The 13,787-nt window shown below is 26.8% G+C and overlaps 1 protein-coding gene across 3 annotated transcripts in view; it reads right to left on the bottom strand.

Moving 5' to 3' along the window:
- The window catches only part of LOC129917023 (uncharacterized), a 135,025-nt gene that overhangs the window by 61,552 nt on the left and 59,686 nt on the right, over positions 1-13,787 (bottom strand). For all 3 annotated transcript variants that reach the window (XM_055997327.1, XM_055997325.1, XM_055997326.1), the window contains exon 3: positions 5,029-5,071. The gene's annotated coding sequence lies outside the window, so the exon portion shown is untranslated. The remainder of the gene's footprint in view (positions 1-5,028; positions 5,072-13,787) is intronic.

Raw genomic sequence — 13,787 nt, 5'->3', positions numbered from 1 at the left:
GGATTTATATAGTTGATTCTGTATTCTGTTTTGATACACTTCGACCGTCCGGTCGGTCGTCGCCGCCGCCGTACTTTTACTTTTTATTTCTGATTTGTTTTGTCTTTATTATTCTTTTTAATCAAACCTCCCACCATCATCGTGTGTGTGTGTATGTCTGAATAATTTATTCATCATCTAGATAGAGTATATACATTAGGGTGGGTCAAAAAAAATGGAAATTCGTTTTTTTGATTTGGTACTTCGAAAACTCAATTGCTAGACACCTTTAGAATATACTCACCAAATATGAGCTCTTTATCTTAATGGGAAGGTCCTCCGCTTTTAAATTTTCCATTTTTACATCATATTCTTGTAGAAAATTGAACGCTCTACAAAAAAGGTTAAATACACTTTTTTGAATTATCTAACCGTTTAGTAGATATTTGAGGTCCAAAAACCGAGAAAATCTTTAAAAATTCGTTTTTTGTTCTTAATTTTGTAACAAATTGAAAACTTATAATAATCAAACACGCATGACATATTATTGCAGGAAACAGATTGCTCCACAAAAAAAGTCTTATTAACTTTTTTTATTAATCTAATCATTTGAAAGATATTCGAGGTCAAAGTTTAACAAAAATATAAAAACTTTTTTTACTTTTCAAAATTTTCTACTTCACTGAAAAGTTATTTTTATTAAATTAGTAAGATGGATTATTGTAGGGGCTTAAATGTTCTACAAAAAAAGTCCTTGGCATCAAATTGGTTGCTTTAACCGTCTAGAAGATATTCGCATCCAAGTCGCAATGCATAGGGGCCATAAGAAAACTATTGAAATTAGTGGATATTGGTTTGGATGCGAATATCTTCTAAACGGTTAAAGCAACAATAATATGTCATGCGTGTTTGATTATTATAATTTTTCAATTTGTTACAAAATTAAGAACAAAAAACGATTTTTTAAAGATTTTCTCGATTTTTGGACCTCAAATATCTACCAAACGGTTAGATAATTCAAAAAAGTGTATTTAACCTTTTTTGTAGAGCGTTCAATTTTCAAAAAGAATATTTAAAAAAATGCGCTAAAAAGTCAATTAATAAAAAAATTATATTTTTTTTAGTAGAAGCTTGATGTAAAAATGGAAAATTGTAAAGCGGAGGACCTTCCCATTAAGATAAAGAGCTCATATTTGGTGAGTATATTCTAGAGGTGTCTAGCAATCGAGTTTTCGAAGTACCAAATTAAAAAAACGAATTTCGATTTTTTTGACCCACCCTAATCTACATACTCGTAGAATGCACAAAATGTAGACCTACCTTTTTGTATTTGATATAATTTTAGTCTCTCTCATTGAAGGTTTTTCAAGGCAAATTACTCAACCAAATCGGTAGAACTTTGGGACGAAGGGAGTCATTTTGATGGAGACCGGACGTATCTGGTGGTGGTGGTTTAACTATAGAACAAAATAACAAAAAAAAAATCTATCAATGTATCTCTTCGATATACAATATAAAAGCGTTTCACGTGACACTCCAACTTCCTTTGGTTATATTGTGGTTATATGGTTGTGAATAACAAAAAAAAAAAAAAAAACAAGGACATTATTCTTACCACTCCTGTTGAACAAAAGAGAAACAGAACCGCAGAACTTGAGTGGTTCCTGTTCACAAATGCATAGAGTATGGGTAAAGGCAAAAGTATATACTTGTATAAATGTTTTGTTTTTCAAGCTTCGAAAACAAAAAGATACATTTTATTTGTATATCTGTATCTAGATACCTATTGACAGAAAAACAATCGATGAATACTTAAGTTTTGACTTGAATTGTTCTAAAAATACAATACCATTTATTATCATCATTCTCTCTCTGTTTGCCATTAATGATTGAAATACATCAAATTAAATTTTAATTATTTAAAAGCTTTTGTGTATTTTTGTTTGATAATTTCGTAAAATATATCAATTACCTACATCTGTCAAATGTTATAATGTGTCAGATGCAGAGTTTTTTGTTTTGGTAAGTGAGTGTGGGTGTGAGATAAAAGGGAGAAGGATTAGAGAGAATGTTTAAAAAATCATTTAGGAGGATAAATTGAGTTCGAAGGACAAACCAATTTTCTGAAATGTCAATCTGGAATTCTGGAATAATAAAGTCATGAACATGAGACAAGTTGATAGATGTGCAAAATTTGTGGTTTTGAATCTAAAATGATGTTGGAATTATTGGAATTATTGGTTTTTAAGAAGGATAGCAATCGTATTCTAAATCGAAAATATCAACTTGATGATTTACTGAATTATTAAAAGTTCAATTTTAGTTTGTGTTTTAGGTTAATTGTATGCTTGCTTACTAAATTAAGCCCTCATTTGTTTTTAATTAAGTCACAATGATCACTCTAAAGTTAAATATTTGAATATAACTTTTAAATCTAAACTAATTTAGTTAGGACAGATTTTTAGAAAAATTTAAAATTTATGCTTAGTTTTATTATATCAGAAATTAAAAACAAAATATACAGGGTGTATCAAAAGTAATGGATCAAATGAAATATGCTGATAGGCCAACTTTAGGGCACTCAGAATTTGATAACTTGTTCATCCCAATTTTTTACGGTTTTCGATTTAATGCAGTTTTTGTGAAATTTCGAAAAATCCCAACATTGCAACAGTATTTTGCTTCCTCCGCTCATAATTGATTTTTGTTTTTTACAATTCTTTCACTAAAACATAGCCTAATAATAATAATTAATTAATTAATCAAAATATTTTTTATTTCATACGTCATTTTGCTGCAAATTAATTAACAGTTCCATGTTTTATAAAAACTCAATTTCTTACTTTTATTTCAGTGCAACACCCTGAACAAAATTTGTATAGTGTGACACTGGTTTATTATTTTGAAAACTTTCCGTGTTATTGCAGTTTTGTTGCTATTCAACATAAAAAATTAATTGCGAAATAAAAATAAAGTTTCAACGACATCGAAAAAAATCAAAAAATGTGATTTTTAAGAATCTAGGTAGGTACTTAATTTTTCGGTTATCAAAACGTTTTGCTTTATTTTAATAGTAAGACATTTTTTTTTAGGGAAAACCTACATAAGTTTGAATTCGATTGTATCAGCTCAAGAAACGTTGAAAAAGGTTAGTTATACGTAAGAAACACGTTGAAAAAGACTTTTTAAAAATCGAAGAAATCCCCCAAAATACGAAAATTGAAAGGAAAGGGTTCAAAATATATGGAAATTCTTCACCCGGTGACAACATTTTGGTAGCAATCTTGACACGCAAGCTTTAAAATTATATATCAATGAAGAGGTATATATTTAGTCTATCTACTGCTATTTTATTCATTAAAATCATAAGCAGGGTTCAAAAGCTTTAGCTAGATGAAAACAAAAGTTTTACCAACAAAAACTCGTTTTGAGCAGAAACGACATAAGTCGAGCGACTTTTAAGTCTTAAAAACCCGCTATGACTTGAATAAAAGTTTATATTTTTTAGGTTTTTAAATGCGTCTTTAGCTAGATAATAACTCAGCATACTCTAAATTTGAAGTGTTGTGGAGTTTTAGCATAAAAAACATTTTTTTGTTGCTCCTGAAAAGTTAGTGCTCATGGACTTATGCTGTTTCTGAATTAAACGATTCAATTACAAACAGGGGCATACGTTGAGTTTTTGGGGCCCCTTTGATATGGAAAATAAGAACAAATAAAAAAGTACGTGTAATTTTTCTTTCAAAAAAGCAATTTATTTTTTTTTTTTTACCCCTGAGGTAATACTTTTTTTTTAGATGTGGCTGGCTACCAATTCACTAAAAAATATAATTTGTCTCTCTTGTGTCCGAAGTGATCCATTGCCTTCTCTACATTGTCTCCTTGCGGGGCCCCGGCATGTTGGGGGCCCCGGGGCACCACCCCACTTGCCCCAAAGGTGTGTACGGCCCTGCCTACAAATACAAAAACATGGAGAAAAAAACCTTCTAAAAACAAATTTATTGAACTATTTATTCAACCGTTATTAACGGTACTTGCCATATAACTTTTTTTATTCTGAATTTTAATTTAGGGTTTTGTTTTCTTAAAAACAATTTTTTAAATATCGCTTTAGGTGTTGATTAATTTTTTTCTTAAAAATGGCATCCCTTTTTTTTATACAAAACTTTGTTAAATTTTATTATACAAAAAATTATTTTTAAGGGTTTTTTAAAATTTGGTATATGCTATAAACATAACATAACATAAAATGTAAAATTCGAATTTCGAAGGCAAAAAATAAGATCTTAAGTGATTTTGAGCTCTAAAAAAAGTATGCAATCTGATTTTTCTTATTAAGATACATTTTCAGAAATAAAAAAAAAAATAAAATAAAAATTATCAAACTAAATCTCAAATTCATTATCAAAATCGTTACTGCCTTAAAAAAAAAATTATAAATAGTTTTTTGAATTTTTATTTTTTTAAATTACTAAAAATTATTATTATGTATTACGAAAATTTTGCTTTTCATAACCTTATATAATTAACTATTGAAAAATACTTTTAAACGTTTTTTTTTTTTTTTTTTTAAATAGTACCTACTCAGAATAAATATTGACTTCAATAAAAAAAAAACTCACTATAATTCAGCGTTAATCTGTTAAATATCTTAATTTTTTTAGCTATGTTTAGCCAGACCACCATTTTCATATGGTTTCTTACTTGTTTTTATCTAAGTCCCTTTTAATATCAATATTTCGCTCTTGATAAAGTGTTATTTATTAATTTATTAAAAGATTTAAGAATTAAATCACTCCCAATTCAAAGTTGAAATGTTTATAAAATTTTTAAATTATATTATTTTCATCCAATAACTATTCATTTAAATTTTCACATAACAAGTTAAAAAGAAAAACCAAACTGCTTAACGTTCTTTTTTTGACATAAATAAAAAAAATTCCAGATAACCCACAAGTATTTTCAATTGTTTTTACTTCTTATCCCTTCTTTTTTCTAAAAATCATTTTTTCTATTACTTCACCATAAAAAGCACTTCCATCAACTTACCTTCTTCAAAAATGATGTCAAACAAAATTAATCCATTTTAAATCTGCAAAGAAAAAAGAATGAAAAGTAAAATGAAAATTTTAATCTAAACAATTTCTTAGAAAGTAAAAAAAAAAATTTAATAAGAAAATAAAAATGCAAATGCAAATAACGTGTCAAGGATGTTTTTTTTTTTTTTGTTTCAATTATTTAAACAGGAAATACAACATCTAAGAATATGTTTTTTCTCATCTTCCATAAAAATATAAAAAAAAGTCCTCTTCCTTTGCATACAATCCAGATCCACAAATCCCCACTTGTATGTCAGTAAACCATCATAAGAAGAAAAAAAGTTATACAATGACAAAGTTCCTCTATCCCATATACAAATTGTATATCTCTCTATTCTTGTCTAGAAGGACTATAAAAGGAAATGAAAGTTCTTTTTTTTTTAAACAGAAAATTATAAGCTCCAGCTCCTCTTCTTAGGATTTCATCTGTATGACATTTCAACCATCTTGAAATCTTTGTTATTCAAATTCTAAGATTTAATCTACCACCTGTCTTTTTGCACAAAAGATATCTTTCTTTCTTCATGCTGCCTACAATATTTTTGTCTCTTGGAAATTGTTTCATATTTAAATTAGGTGTATGTTGGTATACATCGTTCTAGTTTTATTTTCATTTTAAGCAAGAAGAAATGCGGAAGATGCTGGTTCTGAATGTCACCTCAGAATTATTCAGAAAACAACTTTGGGCACATTAAGATTGTGTTACAAGGGACATTAACTTTTCTTATAGACAATTTTATTTTTCAAAAAAAAAAAAAGGGAGATTGACAATAATATTCGAAGCGTTAAGTGAGTTTTCACGGGTTGTTAGGTTCTGTAGCAACGTTTTGTTAGTTTTTTTATTAAAATTCATGTCAATAAAGGTTGTTAAATAAATTCTAATTAGGTTCTGCTATCTAAATGAGGTGCATCTTTTTTTCTTCTTTTTTTTTACTAATTAGCATAAAATTGTATGTATTTCAAAATAAAATCATTTTAATCATTAGAAATACATTTAAATTCAAGAGGTTCTAATGATATTATGATCTTAAATTTACAAGTTGTTGACAACATTTGACATTTGAAGAGAAATATCGACTAATAAGAGCATAAGAACAATATTTGGATTTAGAGCTCAGTACCAAATAAGTCTTATTTATTTGTCCACTTTTTTTTTAACGACTTCCAAAAAGGAAAAGGTATTCAATTCGTCTGTATTTTGTTTTTTTTTTTTTTTTTGTGTTTGTTACCTCATAACTTTGGACTAAGTGAACCAATTTTGATAATTCTTTTTGTATTAGAAAGCTGGTGCCTGCAGTGTGCCTGCATTTCAATTTGGTCCAGTTATTGCTATAGAAACTATTAGAAAAACCATCAAACCGAGTTTTGATCCATGTAAGTCGGTTTTGTTTTTTTTTTTGATAAAAATGATTTTATTAATGTTTGCCCACCCAAAATTTTCGTTTGTCAAACCTGAAAATGAAAAATTGTCTAAAACGCTTAAATTTTGAGAATACATATATATTTTTCTATTTATATAATTTTCACATAAATATAACTAAATAAAATACAAATAAATAAATAAAATGAAAAAAAAGTTACGCATACACCACAGTGACCTTATAAGTGTCATCTAATTAAATCACTGACTGAATAGTAGAACCATCTTACTTTTTGACATTCACTAACTGTGAAAAATAATACGGTTGTAAATTCAGAAGTTTGAATTTAAAAAAAAAAAAAAAATAATAATATTAATTTTTCTATACAAAATTTGTTTTTTTTTTTAATATCTTCTAAAATCTAAACGTAGGTATCCATTTCTTGAGGCGGAAAAACGATTGCAGTTTGAAGTTTTGAAAAAAAAAAATAATTTTTGTTAATTTTAGTTAGAAATTACCTATAGTTTGTATGAAATTGCTATAATTTTTTTTTTTTTTTTGAATATTTTATTAACGTTTAACAATTTATTTTTAGTTGGTATCCATTTCCCTTTGAAGTTTTGAAAAACAAAATTATGTTTGGGGATTTTAGAAAAAAAAAAAAAAATATGTTTGGTATGAAAGCTGCTACAAAAAATTGTTTTTTGAATATTTTCTATACTGATTTTCGGTATGCATTAAGAACTCGAGGTAAACAAGCGATAGCTTAATTTGAGCGTTTTAAACGATTTTTCATTTTTCAGACTTCCTATACAAAAAAATTTGCTCTAAAACATTTTTGAATCAGATCAGTTTGGTTCAAAGTTTGGAGGTCGCAGTCCTGGCTTCACAGAGCTTGGATTGACATATATTGAGAACCAAACCTCTAAGAAACTTTTGGATTTCAAATAGCTGAGTTCGTAGAAATTTTTAAAAGTGCAGTATTTTTTCTAAACAAAAAAGTATAATTTTATGCAAATGCAGTATTTTTTTTTTTGGGAAAGGATAGAAAATATCGACGAACAAACCTATTGACAAAAAACTGTTAGTTCTCACAAGTTTATAGAGCTTAACGATTTCTTACTTTTTGATATATCTTTTAATTCGTTTCGACGTTTTTTTTTTTTGGGTGGGTATGCAGTAAATAAAACAAACGAATCTTCTGATAGAAATATTTTATTCTCTGTTTGGAGAGCTAAGGATGCATCTTTCGAAAGGTTTTAAAGTTTATTTTGAAAAATGCAGTATTTTTTTCGGAAAGATGTGTGCAATCAATCAAGAGGGTTAAGAAACCTGCCGCGAAAATCATTTCAACAAAAACAGAACCAAAAGAAAATGCAGTCAAAAAAGCCTTGATATGATACCTTCAAGAATATCAACCGAACTGTTGGACAGAAATGGAGAAGTAACAATACCTATGGTAATTTCACAACAAATCCCCCGCCCGAAGATTCAATTTTATTAGATGAGCAAACCAAAAGAGTCTTACGAAATAATTAAACTTACCAAAACATATCACTCATACGCCCGAGTGGCCATTTTTTTAATGAATCTATTTACATTAGACTGGGCCAAAAAAAAAAAATATTTTTTTTTTTGAAATTAATATCGAAAATCTTGTTCAGGACGATGAAAAAAAAATTTGGTGAAAATTTGAGCCGTTAAAAAAAATTTTAAGAGGTCTATCATCGGTGTTTTTTATTTTTATACATGATATGACGTTTTACAACAGAACTGCTAGACGATCAAAGTAAAAAAAATTTCTGTTCATTTTTTCTTATATAAAATTAAATTTCCTACAAAAAAGATCTTATTGAAAATTTTCGTCAGACGAGCCGTATTCGAGTAATTAAGCTTTTTAAATCGAAGTGTTTTTTCAATTTGACTGTTTCACTTTGGAATTTTGTGATGAGCAAATAAGTGAATAAAAAAATAAAATCACGACAGATTCTTATAGGAAATTTAATTCTCTACAAAAAAGGTCTCATAGTAATTTTCCCTAAATTGAGTTTTGAAGAAGTTATTCACGATTTAAATCGAGAAAAAAATTAAAAAATCAATTTTCAATTTCAAAATTTTCTAATTCACTGAAAATTCAATATTTTCAAATTAGCAAGATGTTTTCTTGTAGGGAATTAAACGTTCTATAAAAAGTTCCTTGGCAGCAAATTAATTGCTTTAACCGTTAAGAAGATATTCGTATCAAAACCAATGCCCACTGATTTCAATAGTTTTCTTATGACAAGTATGCATTTGCGATTTGAATACGATTATCTTCTAAACGGTTATAGCAATTAATTTGCTGCCAAGGAACTTTTTATAGAACGTTTAATTCCCTACAAGAAAACATCTTGCTAATTTGAAAATATTGAATTTTCAGTGAATTAGAAAATTTTTAAATTGAAAATTGATTTTTTAATTTTTTTCTCGATTTAAATCGTGAATAACTTCTTTAGAACTCAATTTAGGGAAAATTACTATGAGACCTTTTTTGTAGAGAATTAAATTTCCTATAAGAATCTGTCGTGATTTTATTTTTTTATTCACTTATTTGCTCATCACAAAATTCCAAAGTGAAACAGTCAAATTGAAAAAACACTTCGATTTAAAAAGCTTAATTACTCGAATACGGCTCGTCTGACGAAAATTTTCAATAAGATCTTTTTTGTAGGAAATTTAATTTTATATAAGAAAAAATGAACAGAAATTTTTTTTACTTTGATCGTCTAGCAGTTCTGTTGTAAAACGTCATATCATGTATAAAAATAAAAAACACCGATGATAGACCTCTTAAAATTTTTTTTAACGGCTCAAATTTTCATCAAATTTTTTTTTCATCGTCCTGAACAAGATTTTCGATATTAATTTCAAAAAAAAAAATATTTTTTTTTTTTGGCCCAGTCTAATTTACATACATTTCAGAGGTTTTTCTTAAATATGAAGTTTCTCAAATTCAACTACATAAAATTAAAATCCATCCACTTTCAGTAAATAAAATAACCAAATCCAAGAAAACAGTAATACAAAATAATTAAAAACAATACCTTTTTAAATAGATTAAATCTTCTTAAACAATTCGAATGCAAACAAAGACAATCCAAAATCGTCTTCGTTTACAACATTGTTCTTTTAAACCAATCAAAGAATTAACTTTAACTATGTATCTACCCTCAAAATATATTTTGGCAAGAAAAAGAAACTTTTATCCATTAAGTTAAGTATCTTCAACTTCTTTACAGATACTTAAACTTTTTCTTAAACAAATAAAGTATAATAGTTACTTGACTTTTTCATTAGAATTCCTTTTTTTTTTTTTGTATTATTTTTGAAAAAAGACAAACCTTTAAAAGAACATTGCTATGAGTGCCCCCCATCAAGAATACAAATTTAAAATTATCATTTTTTCGTAATCTTCTCTAAGAAAACCCAGCTTAAGCAAGGATTAAATATAGTTGAAAAGGTTCTTTCTTTTGTTGAAATGAATGGAAATTAATTCCAAAGTTTGAATCATTTTATGTTCACAGAAAATGGAGTTCTTTTTTAGATAATTTAATTTTCATTAAAATAATTTTTGCAAATAAAATTTTGTCCTGAAATGTCCTTTGAAATAAATAAATAAATATTCAAAAGCTACATACTTTTGCATTACTTGGACAAATTAGTATACTTCTTGTCCAAGGGTCGAATTCTTTAAGAAAAAAAATAAAAATAAAAATACCTTTTATCCTGTAATTTACATTATATTTCATTTACACGAAGGAAATATTGATGTCCTTAGAGAAATTTGTTTTCGTAATAACAAGCAATCTTTTCTTCATTAACCAAGAGAGGAAGGAAAAAAAAGGCAAAAGAAAAAAAATTATTCAAGACATCATCGTACTTATACTTAAAGAAGTAAGAAAGTCAAACATTATGTAGAGGGTTGTTGTTTTGGATATAAACAGGACTCCAAGGATTTTTTTTTTTCTTACCTACTCTATACTTCTTCGTAACATCACATCAAAATTCCATGTTAAACCAGAAAATAAATTGAATAAGTAGCTTGTTTGTCCTGTGTTTCTAACTTTTTTTTTTTCTTGTTTTCCCAACTCAACAATATTTTGTTTTTTCTTTTTTACTCCATGTGACCTGTTGGGTATAAGTACATCGATTTATCTTTTGAAATCTGCTTTTTTTTTTTGTAAAAGAAAAAAAAGTAAATAAAATATATCTAAGAATGAGAAAATATTATATTGTCCTTAGAGGTTCTCTCTTATGTAAACCGATTAATTCTTGTCGTTTGGGGATTATGCGTTGTTTTCAATTGTTTTGGTTTAGGATAATACTCAAAAATAAAGGACAAAGTTGTACGTGAAGTTTATTGAGATATTTTGTTTCAATGTTGATAAAATAATATCATGAAAACTTTGTATTAAAAAAAAAGAAATTTGTATTTGGGGATTATTTTTTCGTTTGATATGAAACTTTTAAAAAAGAAAAATGTTCAGAGGTAAATTTTAGGTAAAACATTTTTTCAGTTTTTTTTTCTGTTGGAAAGAAAAGCCTTGCATTTGAAAAAAAAATTAAATTCTAGGATCTTTAAAACTTTATTATGTAATATATTTAATAAACTTTTTAGTATGTAGGTAATAGTTTTTTTTATACAAAAAATTAAACAAAGTTATATAAATTTTGCAAACGAACAACACAAAAAAATCCCCCATCCATTTACAAAAAAATTGATTAAAAAAAAAATGATTTTTTCCAGTCCAATAACTTTTAACATGATGGTCGAGTCATTTTGAATTTGGCTGTTTATGTCTCAAAATAACTATAATACTGAGTACTACCAACGATCATGCTTTTATCACTCAAAGTGCATTATTGCCTACTATTTCAATGTGTTAGAATAGATTTAGAATATAATGTTCACTATGGCGTATGAGTGCTTTTTTTTTTTTTTAAACTAGCTCAATTGGAAGAATTTTTGTTCTGAGCATTTTTTTTTGTATGTGTTATTTTCAGACAAAAATGGTACAGTAAATGTCCCTTTTAAGATAGGTAAATCCCTTTCCTATAATAAAAAACTTTTGTTTAGCCTAAAATTCTTATTAAAAATATATATTTTAACTTTTGTTCATTTCATTTACTTTTATGATCTTACAAAACTAACTGATTCTATGATAAATATAACCAACAGCAACAAAAATCAAACAATTAATTTAACGAATCTTTTTTTGAAACAATTTAGTATTGATTTATACCATCTTTTTTTAGTAATTTTTAAGATTTCACAAAATTAAGCGAATTTTTTTTTTTTCAAACTCCTCATTTGTTGTGATATTTCATAAGAAAATTTTATTATTTGAAATAAGTGTTATCCAACCAATTGTTTTCATTTTTGTTTAAATGTTTTCGTTAAGTTATTAATATTAAGTTTTTTACTAACAAAATGTACCTATTTCAATAAATCGAAATTACTATCGTAAGAAAATCACAAATTTCGTTTTTTTTTTAATTTTTTGCACTAATGTGATTTCTAGAGGGTTCAAAAGTGAGAAAAGTCACATCTTCAACGATTTGAGTTATACCTAAACTAAAACTCAGTTTCGTTAAGTTCTCAAATTCATGTGTTGAAATGTAAATTCATATGTTGAAACTTGTAAAAATACTGAGTTGTTCATTTTCTTCTGAAAATTTAAATCAATTTGTTTTTTTTTTTTTTTTTATTAGAGGCTGTTTAAAAGAAACTTAACGAAAGTCGTTTTGAATTTATTTTACTAAAAAAGCTAATGTGCCATTTTTATAAATATTTTTGGTCTTAGAGACAAAACATACCTACTAAAAGTGCTTTAATAGGAATTTGTAAGGATAAGTTTCGTTAACTGAATTTAATGAACTCTAAGTACCTACATACATGTCTGAAAACTTAAACGAAGTATTCGGAATTATGTTTTGCTATGGTTTTTTTTTTTTTAATTATTTATAGGGGTTGAATGTAATAAAGATCTTAACGAATACGTAAAACCTGAAGTATCGAAACGACTGAACTGTGAAATATTAGTTTGAAGAAATTTTCTCATCACGATTTGGATTTGCTTAGCAAATATGCCTTTACTTTGACTTAATAGATATGTTTAGGCTTTATTTTCGTTAAGTTCCGAATATTTTCAATATTTCCTTATAAAATAAGAAATAAAATAATTTTGTTCAAAGAATTGTTTAAAGAAAATAAACTTAACGAAAGTAGAACTGATAGCAATTACTGTCGAAAATTTAATTTTTAATGGAGTCAGAGGCTTCTTAATGTCAGGCTTATATTATATTAGTATAGTAATCAAATCTTACCACTGGGTTATTTAAATCAAAGTTTCTTCAGTTCGAAAATATTCATGTTACAAGAACTTTCGTTGAGTTTTCACAATTTTTGTTCAACTTTTATTTGTATGCATAGATTAAACATACCATTATTTTTATGTCTGCCTTTTTTTTTTCATAATTTAACTTCATACTCAATGAACAGTCTTTTTGAGAATTATACTTTTGCCTTCAGCAAGTAAATTATATTTCCTATCCAGATCAAAAGATTAGGTAAAATAAACCTATTTGAGTTAAATTTATTAAAGGGTCAATAGTCTGGAAAAGTAATCAAATCATAATAAAACCAAACACCAACCATTTTACATAAAGGTTGCCTATATTCTCAACATGCTTTTTCAATACTGACGATGAAATATTCAAATTTTGCCCAAAAAATGATTCTATGTAAATTTATTTTTCGGTTTTAATTTAGTTTGATTTGTTTTGTTTTTTTTTTTTTTTTTTTATTTAAAAACAAAATAAAAATGGTTTGGTATTTGCATATTTTTAACTTAAGAAAGAAATGAATACTCTTTTCCTTTATAGAGTAACGTAAACGGTCAATAAATGATGTATGAGAATATTGCGTTAAACATTTGAATAAAAAAAAAAAACTGACTCACCAAAATGGATGGATCTCCTGCTGCCATTTCAGGAAACAAACCACAAACATGAATATGGTATACTTTTGTCCAAAATATAAAATTAGCATACACCCACAAAACCACAATGACTACAAGTACCTACTCGAATCGTATCAAAAAAATAAGCAGCTGATTGGAATACGTTATTCGTGAAGCAATTTACAATTTTGCATTGTTATGTGTGTGTGTGATGTGTTTTGTGTCAAGTTTGAGAAGTACCTAACCCAACAAAAAAAAAAACCCTAAACGAAACAAAATTCGATATCTGGCCCCATCTGTAGATTTGGTTTTGAATATCAAAATAATTCAAATTGAAAACGATTATT

This window comes from Episyrphus balteatus, chromosome 3, assembly GCF_945859705.1.
Source record: "Episyrphus balteatus chromosome 3, idEpiBalt1.1, whole genome shotgun sequence".
Taxonomy (NCBI): Eukaryota; Metazoa; Arthropoda; class Insecta; order Diptera; family Syrphidae; genus Episyrphus; species Episyrphus balteatus.
Note: the sequence above shows the minus strand (reverse complement) of the source record. Positions and strands in the feature narration are given on the sequence as shown.